Genomic DNA, 15,103 nt, shown 5'->3' with positions numbered 1-15,103 from the left:
CTCTCATATTATGCCTTGAATCCACGCTATAATTGCCACATATTTATTTGAATTATGTGTCTTAATTGCTACTTGATATTTAGTACATAAAATATTAAATTGCCTATTTGCTCCCCGATTTCCATAATTAATTGCTACTTGTCATTACTTATTTTTCAAATAAATTATAATCATTGTATGTCTTGTTGCCTAATAATTTCTTATTTAATGTGATATTTATCGGAATATTTAATTTACATTTAAGAATTTATAAATTATATTTTGGAGTGGGTTGCACGCCACAACAGATTTATTTTAAGTTTATATTGTTGGAGCGGGTTGCACGCCGCAACGGATTTATTGAGAGTTTATATTGTTGGAGCGAGTTGCACGCCGCAACAGAATTTAATTGAAATATTATATTGTTGGATCCGGTTGCACGCCGCAACGGATTTTATTTTAAGTTTATATTGTTGGAGCGGGTTGCACGCCACAACGAAAATAAATTGAGGGATTATGACTACCGAATTGCTTCAATTTTTAATATGATTTACCAGTCTTATTTCTATTCCTGTTATTATTATTAATACGTACAAGTTAATGTAAGCGACCTGCGTACAGGTTAATGTAAGTGATCTGCCTTAGCCTCGTCGCTAATTCGTTGAGGTTAGGCTCGACACTTACTGGGTACATGGGGTCGGTTGTACTCATACTACACTCTGTACTTCTTGTGCAGATACCGGAGTTGGTCTCTGCGACGCATAGTAGATTTGCTCGGATTCAGCTATTCGCATGAGACTTGAGGTATAACTGCATGAGGTTCGCAGTTCTGAAGTCCCCTTTTATTTTATTTTAGTTGTGTGCTTTCTTTCAGACAACCTTATTTTATTCAGACCCTTGTTTGTATTATTCTAGAAGTTTGTGCACTTGTGACTCTAGTTCTAGGATGGTATTTAGACATCGCTATTATTATTATTATTATTATTATTATTATTATTATAGATTATTCACTTTATTTCAGACTTTGTTTTCACATTTGTTCCTTTGTTATTAATTAATTTAAAACTATTTTAAAATGGCTAATATTATTCTAACGTTGGCTTGCCTAGCAAGTGAAATGTTAAGTTCCATCACGGTCCCGAAGGTGGGAAATTTTGGGTCGTGAAAATTAGGTTCACCCAATAGCCTATTAAATTATATTCTTATAAAGTAAAACTCATTTGGATTCATTAACTATACCATATTAATTATCCAACATCACCAAGTCTCTATTCATTATCTTTCCTAATGAAACCCTAGTCCACAAATATCTATTTCAAGAACTAGTATTATTTCTTAATCAAATAGTGATTTTTACCTCAACTCGTTTATCATTTAAGTTATTGTAACAACACAACCGATCGTTTTGAGCATTTGCACTCAGTTCGACAGTTTGAGGTCATGAGTATGGTATAATATGACTTGCGTGTATCATTGATTCTAGTTTTCAAGTAGTTCGGGATTGATTTAGAATGATGATTCTCACTTGAGATGCTTGAAGTTGAAAGAATTAACCAATTTTCACTTTTGGTATATTTGACCTCAGATCAGAGTTTTGATAGTTCCGATAGGTCCGGATGGTGAGTTTGGACTTGCGCGTATATCCGGATTTGCATTTGGATATTTCTAGAAGGTTGCGACACTATTTGGCGAAATTGGACTCGGTTTTGATTATATTCCATGATTCTATCTTTGATTTTGGTATTTTATTATGTTTTCAAAAGAGAAATTGGGGGTCTTGTCTAAACTTCCCTAAAGTGAAAATTTGAGTTTTGAATATCGATTCAGAGTCGTATTTGAATGAAATTAGTATGATTGGGCTCGAAATCGAATGAGTTATCATAATTTGTGAGTTTTGTCGGGTTCCGAAGTGCAAGTTCGAGTTTGACTTTTTGGTTGACTTTGAGTATTTGATTAAAGATTCAACCTTTATCATTTGGGTTTCCTTCATACGACATTATTTGATTATTTTGAGTTGCTTTTGGCTAGTTTCGAGTCGTTCGGAGGCCAATTTGAGCGGGATGGCGCTTCTAGTGTTTCGATTTTGCTTGTTTGAGGTAAGTGTCGTGCCTAACTTTGTTGGAGAATTTTTTTCTACTATTGATATTGTTTGCTATATGCGAGGGTGATGCATATATGAGGTGACCAGCGTATATACATGTGTCAGGGTTAATCATGCTTGGGGTAGATTATATGATTATTTGTGCCTTATTGGAGTATGTGACCTTCTTCCTTCATGTTTTACTTGACTTCTTGATTAATATTAATATGAATTTAAATGCTAGAAACCATAATTTAGCTTATTATAACTTGATTAAAATTTGACGGGCGTTTTGTGATACTATTGATGTGCTAAATTCGGTCATTACTATACTTAATCATAAATACATTGCTACAACTGTTATTTTTGAGATATTTGGATTCTATACTTGCGTTGAAGATCGCTTTTGAGATTTGTTGAGATACTTGAACAATAAGGTTCTTGAGGCTAATTGAATTGTTATTGGTTTATTAAGTTGTAATTGGCTTGAAAGTTATGATTGATGTTCAATTGGAATATTCTCCTAATCACTCTCCTTGATGTTATTCATGCTTCCTACCTTATTTATTATTAATATGCATGTGCTTGGTGAGGAAGAGCGTAAAGTACGAAGGGTGAGACCGTACCATTGCATATACATTATGGTGTGAGGAAGAGAGTAAAGCACGAAAGGTGATGTCATGCCATTACATATACATTATCATGTGAGGAAGAGGGTAAAGCACGAAGTGTGATGGCGTGCCATTTCATATACATTATCGTGTGGGGAAGAGAGTAAATCACGGAGGGTGATGCCTTTCCATTTCATTTACATTATCATGTGAGGACGAGAATAAAAGTACGAAGGGTGACATCATGCTATTATTTTTATATTAGTATGTGTTCATGGCACGAAGGGTGTTTCCGTACAGACGAGGACAAGAGATATGCATTATATTGTGATATCTTTCCCTTGTATATACAATTATGCCATTCTCTTGAGTTGATAATGTTGCACCTATATTTTCTATGTGACTTGTCGTTGTTGCTTTATATTTGTCCTCTACCTTAATATTTATTGTATTATTCATGCCTTCTATTTATTTAGTTTATAAAGATCATGTTTTTCTTCTTGTTTGTTATATCTACATCTATGCCATTTCTCATTTGTTGCACTTTCGTATAAGCCTTCTACCATTTTATTTATACATGCATTCTATTTGTCTAGCTTATAAAGATCATATTTTCCTACTTGTTTGTTATATCTACATCTATGCCATTTCTCATTTGTTGCATTTTTGTATAAGCCTTCTACCATGTTTGTTAGTGAAATTTATGTTCTCCTATCATAATTGCTATCATTACCTTTATGCTTCCCACCTAGTCTGTTACCGTTGTCCACATGCACTACCTTGTTTGTTATTGCTTCCTGTGTACTTCCCACTTTGTTGTTACCGTTGTTGGCATTTCTTTCACTTGGTTGGTATTGTTATACATATGCTTGGTGAGCAAGAGATAATTATACGAAGGGCGTTGCCGTGCCATTTGATTTGAAATACATTCATATATTTGGTGAGGTTGTGATAAATGCACGAAGGGCGTTGCCATGTTATTTGATTTGATATCTTGAGTATATTTCTCACACTATGAAAGTTCTGGGTTTACTACTGTAGTCTGATGGTCATCGTTCTAAGGAAAATATTGGTTGAGATATTGAGAATTATTGACCGTAATTTCTTCTAGTAATCATTTACTACTTCGTATAATTATTCTTGTACAATTCTCTGTTATGTTCTAGTATTGTTTTTATAGAAAATTCTACTGCACAGGTTATATCAGTGAGTATCTTTTAACTAAAAAGCCATGTTACTACTTCATCGAGGTTAGTCAAGATACTTACTTGGTACATAGTGTCGATTGTACTCATACTACACTTCTGCACCTTACGTGCAGATCTTGGAGCTGAGATGCGGTGGATGATGAGAGTTGATTCTGAAGATGTACGTGCCTTTTGGATATAGCTACCACTTGTCCACGAATAGTTTTAGAGTTGAATTTTGTTTATGTACAGAAGTTGAATTTATTTCATATCAATTTCTGTAAAAATACAGTCTTAGTAGCTCATGACTTGTACTACAAGTCCTTGGGATATTGTATGGAATCTAGATATATCATTTATTGATCACTTTTATTTTTTTAGAATTGTGTTAACTGTTAATTGGCTGATCTAGCGGGTTTGGTTAGGTTCCATCACGACTAGTGAATTTTGGGACGTGACAGTTATCAAGTCTATTGAAATTATTAGAAACTCAAAATAATTTTATTTGTATCAATCCATCAGTACTCACCTTCTTTTTCACCCAAAATTTTATTTTTAAGACCCACTGCTAGGGTTCATATAATTGTAACTATCCGACCGGTAGTTCTGCTTTCTAGATCCTCGTTTCTCCAATTAAGATTCCTCGTTCGGGTTTGGAAGGGTTCAAGTTAAAATCGGAACACTTAGTTCCTTAATAGTGGCTTATAATGGTTAAGTTTAACTTGAGTCAACGTTTTGAGTAACCGATCTCAAAACCAGGATTTGATGGTGTTACGACCCAAAATCTCACCCGTTGTGATGGCGCCTATGTCAATACTAGGCAAGCCGATAATCTCAATAAACCACCATATCTTTAAAGTTTGAAAATATAATATCTAAATTTAGCGGAAGAAAACCTCACAAATACATATATGAACACTCCCAAAACCCGGTGTCACTGAGTACATGAGTATCTAATATGAATACAAGTCTGAAAAATATGATCTATAATAGTCTGAGATCAAATACAGTAAACAAGGAGATAGGGAAGGAGAGACAAAGTCTGCGAAACAAGGTAGCTAGCTCTGAATCTACGAAAAATCAACTGTGCAAAAGAATCAACACCCGCTAGGACCGGAAACACCTGGATCTGCACATGAAGTGCAGGGTGTAGTATGAGTACAACTAACTCAGTAAGAAATAATAATAAATAAGGAATTGAAGATAGTGATGAGCTACATAGTTATAGTTCATTTTAACTAATTCCAACAGAGAACAAACATGCTTTCAAATCCAGCAGTTTAAGTTAATTCAATTTATACAGTTCAAGTTCATGTAATCCGAATATAAAATCTTTCTGTGAATTTCACAAGAATGACAAATAGCAACTAAGTGCAACCCCAAATGAAAAGCAAGTACAGCCTCTCAAGGCAACAACCACTCCACTCGTCACAACAACTCAAACACTCGGCCCTCAGCCTTCAGCACTCACACTCAATGGGTACCCACGCTCACTGGGGGGTGTACAGACTCCGGAGGGGCTCCTACAGCCCAAGCGCCATAATCTGCATGGACAACTCACGTGCCATAATATCCTTACCTCACCGACAGGCCCTCGGCCTTACTTAGTCCTCAACCTCTCTAGTCTCTCGGGCTCTCGAAAATCACAAAGATCAGCCCAAACAAAGATAACATAGTGTATCAACAAATATCAAGAAAGACTGAGGTATGATACGCAAGTAAAATTATGACTGAGTACAAGTCAACAATTAGCAAATAATTCAAAAAGTGCACGACCTATATGGGTCCCAACAGTACTATCACATAGCCTAAGCATGATTTCTAACATGATTTACAGTCAAATTCTTTCAACACATAGAGAGCATATAGCTAACAAGTTATTCAATTTTACAGTTTCACGGGACGGACCAAGTCACAATCCCCTCGGTGCACGCCCACACGCCCGTCACCTAGCATGTGCATCACCTCCAAAATAATCACATGGCACAAAAATTCGGGGTTTCATACCCTCAGGACCAGATTTATAACTGTTACTTACCTCATGCTGTAAAATTCTTTATTCTGCTAGTTCTTTGCCTCGTGAATTGACCTCCAAACGCCTCGAATCTAGCCACAAATAATTTGATTCAGTCAATAAATTTTATTGGAATTAATTCCATAAGAAAATACTAATTTCCCATAAAATTCCGAAATTTAGCTCAAATATCGCCTGTGGGGCCCACGTCTCAAAACCCACAAAAGTTACAAAATCTAGAATCTCATTCAAGCACAAGTATAACCATACCAATTTTACCAAAAGCAGACCTCAACTCGACCTCCAAATCTTCAAATCTTATTTTCAAATCCCTAAGTTCAAACCCCCGATTTACACCTCAAAAACATATAATCTAGTCGGATTATTCGATGATAATTCAATATTATGGAGTAGAAATGATTTCAAGGGACTTACCTCAAGTTTTCCCGTGAAATAGTTGCTCAAAAATCACCCAAACCTAAGCTTGAAATGCCCAAAAATGGAAAAAGCTCGGAACCCCTCTGTTTTTGTACTGCCCATGGGTTTTCGCACCCGCGTCGATTTCTTCACACCTGCGGTATTCGCACCCATGGAGAAATTATCGTGCATGCGATGATTTCTTCGCACTTGCGGTCTTTGCACCTGCGGTCTTCGCACCTGCGGCAAAACTCTCACATCTGCGATGTCCGCGCCTGCATTGATATCTTCGCACTTGCGGTTTTCACACTCGCGGCAAAAGTTTTCGCACCCTCGGTGCCTGGCCAGCCCATTCATTTCCGCTTCTGTGACTAATGCCTCGCATCTGCGAGCTCGCACCTGCGGCCCTTTTTCGCGCAGGTGCGATCACACCAGATGCCCAGCTGCTTCAACTCCTACTCCAAATCCAAATTTGATCTGTTAAGCATCCGAAACCCACCCGAGGCCTCCAGGGACCTCAACCAAATATACCAACAAGTCCTAAAATATTATACGAACTTAGTCGAGCCTTCAAATCACATCCAACAACAATAAAATCACGAATCACAATAGATTCAAGCCTAATGAACTTTGAAATTTCCAATTTCTACAAACGATGCCGAACCCTATCAAATCACGTCTGATTGACCTCAAATTTTGCACACAAGTCAAAATTGACATAACGGAGGTATTCCAATTTTCATAATTGGATTCCGATCCCGATATCAAAAAGTCAACCCTCGGTCAAACTTCCCAAAAATTCAACTTTCGCCATTTCAAGCCTAATTCCACTACGGACCTCCAAAATAATTTCCAGACACGCTCCTAAGTCCAAAATCACCATACGGAGCTATTGGAATCATCTGAATTTAAATCCGATGTCATTTACACATAAATCCACTTCCGGTAAACTTTTCTAACTTAAATTCCACCATGAAATTCATTCTTCCAAGATAACTCTGAAATACCTTAAAACCAAAACCGACAATTCACATAAGTCATAATACATCGTAGAAGGTTATTCAAGACTTCAAATAGTTGAAAGGAGCGTAAATGCTCAAAATGACCGGTCGGGTCGCTACAATCTCCCCCATTTAAATATACGTTCATCCTCGAACATGCCAAGAGTTGTTCCTAAGCCTTTAAATCATTGTTCCTCCTTACCATGCACATACCTGGGGGGTGATCCCACACTAGTCTATTCCATAGACCTGACAACACAACACAATTGAAGATCATTACGTTAACCTTAGTCCGTAAAACTTAGAACCCAAATTTCCACATCCAGAATTTCTAACAAGACCCGAGTCTCACATATACACACCTTATAAGTTTGAACAAGCAGTATCAAGCCATAATCATAACCCCAGATATAATCACATAACATACTACATAGCTCGTGTAGTCGCAGCACCATTCCCGATCACAGTAATTACTCAAAACCAACTAAGTACAAGTATTAAACCTCATATCAAGCCAAGCCTCGTTCCAAAACCTTTGTACACTGCTAATGATGAAAGAAACAATCAAAACTCATAACTATCCATCAGATCAACTAGCCACAGAGCTCTTTCGCCCCGACCAGAACCATAATCACCTTCTAAGCAGATTTTCAATATTATCCTCCCGAATATACTGTAATCAAGCCTGACAGTACCCATTCTAGGTCCAATAACCTTATATTATTAAACACAACTATCCCACAGACACGCCACATCAATATAACTCAAGCCACAATTGCACAATCCGTGTACCCAAATATGGGAGATGTCTCAAGGAAGAGAACCTTATTGCAAGTTCAACAAGCACCACCACTACCGCAATGTTACAACCAACTCCTCAAATTTTGTGAATAGGATAACCGTAGGCGCATATGCACAATTGTAGAGGAAGGAAATTAATAAATCAGATAAATTATCATGGAAATAGAATTTCCATATACGACATGGACAACTCATGAGCCAATAATATAAATCGCCTAGCATGGTCACAGGCCTCCAGTCCTAGCATATCATACAGGAGGAATTAAACAAGTACACATGTATATGATAATTAAATAAGATTCTCATGCTCCTGGACTAGTATAAATAACACGCCATAGCGTAAGCATTGTGCAAAGTCTGCTATCACACTTCAAATTGGTAAGTTAACGCGGAAATAGTAACTACCCCATTTATTTAGGGCAATTAGCCTCTTTGTAACCTCAAATGTAGCCCAGATAGTTCTCAAAAAAGGTACGAACACGAGAAACGTTATAACTTTATGCTTAACAGTCAACTCTAGGCATATCAAAGTCTAAGCATTCTTTCGAGTATGAATACTTTCCCCGATGCTCGCACATTGGCTCAAACCTCACATATATGCACACTTATAGCGCGTAACTATCATAAATAATTAACGCAAATAGTGCCTCCACTGAGTTAAAATAAAATACTCACCTCAAACAGGCCGCAACCCTAAACAATATACTTCTGAGAACTCCCAGTATCCAAATTCATCAAACACATGAATCACCGTAAGGGATCCCAACTCCAGCACTAGAATGACTAAAACATCTTCCATTCATAATCTTCCTATGAGGAATACTTTCATAATTCTTCCGTGCCACAGAGGAATAATTTGAATATCAGTAGTCTATCAACCAGGTGAGTACTGCAATACCAATGAACATTTGTAAGTCAAAACACAATGTGCCTTTTGAAATGTGCACCCTTCTCAAGGGTTACCGAGCAGTTATAACATTCATCTAATTATCTAAAATTGACCATTTTGTCCAAAATTCGTGATTTTCCTTTCAAGAATGAACTGCCACCTTGTACATGTAAATCTTAATCTCGCGCCACACACCACATCTATCATTCCATCATGTGACAAGCACGAGAATCTCATTATCAACTTTGGGTAACCAACAATTTACATACCCGATCATTCAGTAACCTTCATCTTGCTTCCTTTTAGGAGGAATTCATAATACACAACACGTTCCCTACACCGGTAGAATATATCTGGTTTAACCCATGGTAGTAACCATTAAGAACACTTTGAAATCTATTTGCACATAACCAAGCTATTAGAACTGAATCCCTCTAACTCGACCAAGCCACGTAGGTCACCAAACCCAAGAATATCGCCACCAAAAATTTTTGTAAAGTCTCACAACATTATAATTACCCCATAAATACCACAACCGTAATACTCACTCTGAAAATACCATATGTGAATTTAAAACTATTCATCTTTCCTTTTTTATACTGAAATATAGAATCCATAGTCATACAAAATTATCGCAAGTCCCGACACCTTCAAATGCAAATCTCAGATTTTATCCATACAAAAGTCCGGAAACATTCTCAATTGCTATATATAATTTTCAAACCCATTAGAATTTCTCAAGAGTCACCCACTTTGCTCAAATCTAAATTGCACCGCCCAAACAGGCCGAAAGGCACAAGCCCCATTACCACAACAACCCCCAAAGAAGTAACCATGAATTAACACCACCAATCAAATTCATACTTCGTGCATACTACATTCTTAAAAATAACAATTTAATAATTCCATGATTTCTGTATTTCTATAAAGTACCATATAACCCGTATTCAGGAATTTCCTTACTCGAGTCATCCTCGATCTCCATCTCTACAAGTCATAACTGATCCACAAGTATGTCTCCGACCAAAACTAAAATTTAACACATAACCATGAAATCAAATTGTCAATAGCAGGCTCCCCCACTTAGCTTTAAGCTGCAATTATATAAAATTAGAACTCGCAAGGATTTCTCCTTCTCAATTACCAAGATCTCGCACCGTTAACCCGCCAGACTTCTCGAAGTCTTTTGTTAAGCTTTTCATGAACATTCTGAATCACCAGCCATAGTCACACACTCGACCTCTTACCGGGTAGCAAGTAATATTCCTCGTAAAAGTTTCATCAATATCACAACACCGCTAACTGCTCATAGGAGATAACCTACTTGTGGAATTCCTAACTGACATCTTCCAACGATGCTGCATTGGGTACAACGACTACATAATCAGTAGATTCTCATGATCTCGTGCTCGCCCAACATTTGTATAAGTCTTCACTTTCCCTATTGACATCAACTGAAAGTTCAACAATATCTTTCGAACTCGAGTCATATTGCGCCTGAAACGATAATCAGATCTCCATATCCCTCTTCATTTCAAACAAACTTCTTTCTGCCATATTCAATATTTCTCCGTACAGTAACCATCACTCCAAATAAAGTTTGTAGGCCAAATCACATTCTATCACGATTCCAAACTGTTCTACACTTTTTCAAGGTACGCGACTACCCTACCACAGAATCCATATGCTAATCTTCCACTCTTACTTCGGTTAAACTATCTCCGTTAAGCAACTTCTCAACCTCTACTTCTCCTACTGGACCTGCTAGTACTTCAACAGCCGCAAGACACTTCCTGTCATGTCTTCCCTCACACTTTGCTGCCCAACTGTTACATCAAATCAAAATACATCTCCGTCGCACCTGAACCAATAAAATGTTACCGATTCTAAGCCTCTTCGGAGATCATCTTTCTCGATCCATCAACATATAAAATACCCACTCACAACCACAATTACTACATAATCACTTACTCTTCTTGAGTCCAAACTCATTGAAAATACATGAGAATTTAATTTGTCCCACAATTTAACAACTTAAAATATCCTTCAATACACTCACAACTCGAGACTATACGTCAAATCAAGACAGAAATCAAGTACCCAATAGCAAACTCTTGAGTCACAAGTACTTTATTCGTCACATTCAACCCATCTGAACACATCCCTCAATCACATCATACTTATCATATAGCCATTCAACCACTGATCGGGCCATATTTTCAACTCATAGGAAACTACCGCACATATGAGTCCAAATGTACAAGTTCACACAAATAAGGCTACCGAGCTTAAGCTGCGATCTAACATCGTTCATGGAATCATAAGTCGGCGATGCACAGCTGATACAAAGCGCCCATGTGCATGTACGAATGCGTGGAAGGAATTCAAAGAGTTATGTTTCAAGCTGAATCAATTCCGCACGATAGAATACAACAAAGGGAAATTTTTCCTAAGGTTTCGGCAGCCTCTCGAAGATAAGTACAGACGTCTCCGTACCGATCTGCAAGACTCTACTAAACATGTTCATGACTCGTAAGACCTATGTAACCTAGAGCTTTGATACCAACTTGTCACGACCTAAAATCTCACCCATCGTGATGGCGCCTATCTCAATACTAGGAAAGCTGACAATCTCAATAAACCACCATATCCTTTAAGTTTGAAAACATAATATCTAAATTTAGCGAAAGAAAAACTCACAAATACATATATGAACACTCCCAAAACCCGGTGTCACTGAGTACACGAGCATCTAATGTAGATATAAGTCAGGAAAATATGGTCTATAATAGTTTGAGACAAGGTCTGCGAAACACGACATCTACCTCTGAATCTCCGAAAAATCAACTATGCGAAAGAATCAACACCCGCTAGGATCGGGAACACCTGGATCTGCACATGAAGTGTAGGGTGTAGTATGAGTACAACCAACTCAGTAAGTAACAATAATAAATAAGGAATTGAAAATAGTGATGAGCTACATAGTTATATTTTATTTTCAGTAATTCCAACAGAGAACAAATATGCTTTGAAATTCAGCAGTTCAAGTTCATGTAATCCGAATATAAAATCTTTCTGCAAATTACAAAACAATGACAAATAGCAACTAAGTGCAACAACAAATGAAAAGCAAGTACAGCCTCTCAGGGCAACAATCACTCCACTCGTCACAACAACTCAAGCACTCGGCTCTCAGCCCTCAGCACTCACACTCAATGGGTACCCGTACTCATTGGGGGTGTACAGACTCCGGAAGGGCTCCTACACCCAAGCGCCATAATCCGCATGGACAACTCAAGTGTTGCACGGATAACTCACGTGTTATAATATCCTGCACGAACAACTCACGTGCCATACTATCCTTACCTCACCGACAAGCCTTTAGCCTTACTCAGTCCTTAACATCTCTAGTCTCTCGGACTCTCGGAAATCACAAAGATCAGCTCAAACAAAGATAGCATAGTGTATCAACAAATATCAAGAAAGACTGAGGTATGATACACAAGTAAATTCATGACTGAGTACAAGATAATAATTAGCAAATAATTCAACAAGTACGCGACCTTTGTGGGTCCCAAAAGTACTATCACATAGCCTAAGCATGATATCTAACATGATTTACAGTCAAATTTCTTCAACACATAGAGAGCATATAGCTAACAACAAGTTGTTCAATTTTACTGTTTCACGGGACGGACCAAGTCATAATCTCCTCGGTGCACGCCCACATGCCCATCACCTAGTATGTGCGTCACCTCCAAAATAATCATATGGCACAAAGAATCAAGGTTTCATTCCCTCAGGACCAGATTTATAACTGTTACTTACCTCATGCTGTGAAATTCATTATTCCGCTAGGTTTTTGCCTCGTGAATTGGATTCTAAACCCCTCGAATCTAGCCACAAATACTTGTGTACAAAATTTGAGGTCAATCGGACGTAATTTGATAGGGTGTGATGTCGTTTGTAGAGATTGGAAGTTTCAAAGCTCATTAGGCTTGAATCTATGTGTGATTCGTATTTTTCGTGTTGTTGGATATGATTTGAAGGCTGGACTAAGTTCGTATAATATTTTAGGACTTGTTGGTATATTTGGTTGAGGTCCCTGTAGTCCTCAGGTGAGTTTCAGATGCTTAACGGATCAAATTTAGATTTGGAGGAGGAGCTGAAGCAGCTGATGAGATCGTACCTGCGTGAAAAAGAGTTGCAGGTGCGATCTCGCGGATGCAAGGCATTAGTCGCAGAAGCGAAAATGCATGGGTTGGCCAGGCACCGCTAGTGCGAAATAGTTTATTGCGGGTGCAAAGACGCGAGGCGCGAAGAAATTATCGTAGGCGCGGACACCGCATTGCAGGCGCGAGAGTTTTTCCGCGGGTGCGAATACCGCAGGTGCGAAGAAATCATCACGGGTGCGAAAACCTCTGGGCAGTACAATAACAGAGGGGTTCCGAGCTTTTGCCATTTTTGGGCATTTCAAGCTTGGTTGGGCGATGTTTGAGCAACGTTTTCACGGGAAAACTTGAGGTAAGTCCCTTGTGATAATTTCTACTCCATAATATTGAATTATCATCGAATAATCCGACTAGATTACATGTTTTTGAGGTGTAAATCGGGGGTTTGAACTTAGGATGTGAAAATAAGATTTGAAGATTTGGAGGTCGAGTTGAGGTCAGATTTTGGTAAAATTTGTATGGTTAGACTCGTGGTTGAATGGGCTTCCGGATTTTATAACTTTTGTCGGGTTCTGATACGTGGGCCCCACGAACGATTTTTTATCTAAATTTCGAATTTTTATAGGAAATTAGTATTTTCTTATGGAACTAATTCTAATAAATTTTATTGACTGAATCTAGAATTTATGTATTTTAATTGTTGGCCCGTAGTAAGTGTCGATGTTGACCCCTCGTCACTACTTCTTCGAGGTTAGACTGAATACTTACTAGGTACATGTTGTTTATGTACTCACGCTACACTTCTGCACTAATCGTGCAAGATCTGAGGCAGGTGCATTTGGCATTCATTCATACGTGCACCCGTCTTATCCCGAGGTATAGTGATGAGCTGCTCTCTAAGTCCGTTCTACAGAACTTGATGTCTCTTTTGTGTATTACTTTCTATCTATCTTATTTCACGCAGTAGCATAGGTGATTTGTATATTCTACTAGTTGCTCATACACTGGTGACACCAGGTCTTGGGAACATGCCAGTAGACACTTTATGGTTTTGAGTAACTATTTCACCGTATTTGCTCTTCATTAGTTTACGCTTTACTTTACTAAATTTTCCATTTCTAATTTACTTAATAAATAAATATCAACAATTTTGAAATTATTAAAAAGAATAAATACGTAGTTAGTTCACCGTTGGCTTGCCTAGCGGCGACGTTGGGTGCCATCACAGCCTATAGGGGAAATTGGATCGTGACAATAATACTCTATTAAAACTTTAAATAAACTTCATAAACATGTTACTCATACTTTAATATATCATATATATGAAGCCCAAGTAAATGAATTACCTCTTGGAGGAAGAATCTCATTTTTCTTTTCCTTTGTTCTTGAAGGATTTGAAAAAAAATCTAATAAACTCCCATGGTTGAATCTTATTAATACTAGTGTTAATCAACTTTAATAAGAATAAATCATGAATAAAAACTCACCTTGATTGATATAAAACTCCCTTATGCTCAAATTCCACTCAAAATCTCTCTAAGGATTTTGAAGATGTTGAACGAAATGGCTAAAATCGGACAAAAAGGATTACCATTACCACGCTTGGCCTGGGCCCTTAGGCATATGCCTCATTCGCCCCTACTGCAATCAGCCACGGCTTGAACCGTGAGACGCGGTTGAGGCCATGGTCCCAATCGTTGGACACGGTTTGGCTCGGCCTAGATAGCTGTTTTGCTACTATTTAATAAAAAGGTCATAATTTTTTGTAGGAATATCCTAGTGATAACAGTTTGAATCTTTAAAAACTAGGCTCGAAGAGATTTCATTTGATAGGTGGTTCACCATATATCTCTTATACATTGAGAGTTGTGCTTATTTGACGTGGATCTCGTGCAAGCTCATTTGAAACTTTAGTGTGTCGTATAGTTTCAAATTTAGCTTGACCCGAGGGC

The sequence above is a fragment of the Nicotiana tabacum genome, chromosome 17, assembly GCF_000715075.1.
Source record: "Nicotiana tabacum cultivar K326 chromosome 17, ASM71507v2, whole genome shotgun sequence".
NCBI lineage: Eukaryota > Viridiplantae > Streptophyta > Magnoliopsida > Solanales > Solanaceae > Nicotiana > Nicotiana tabacum.
This window is presented reverse-complemented; position numbering follows the sequence as displayed.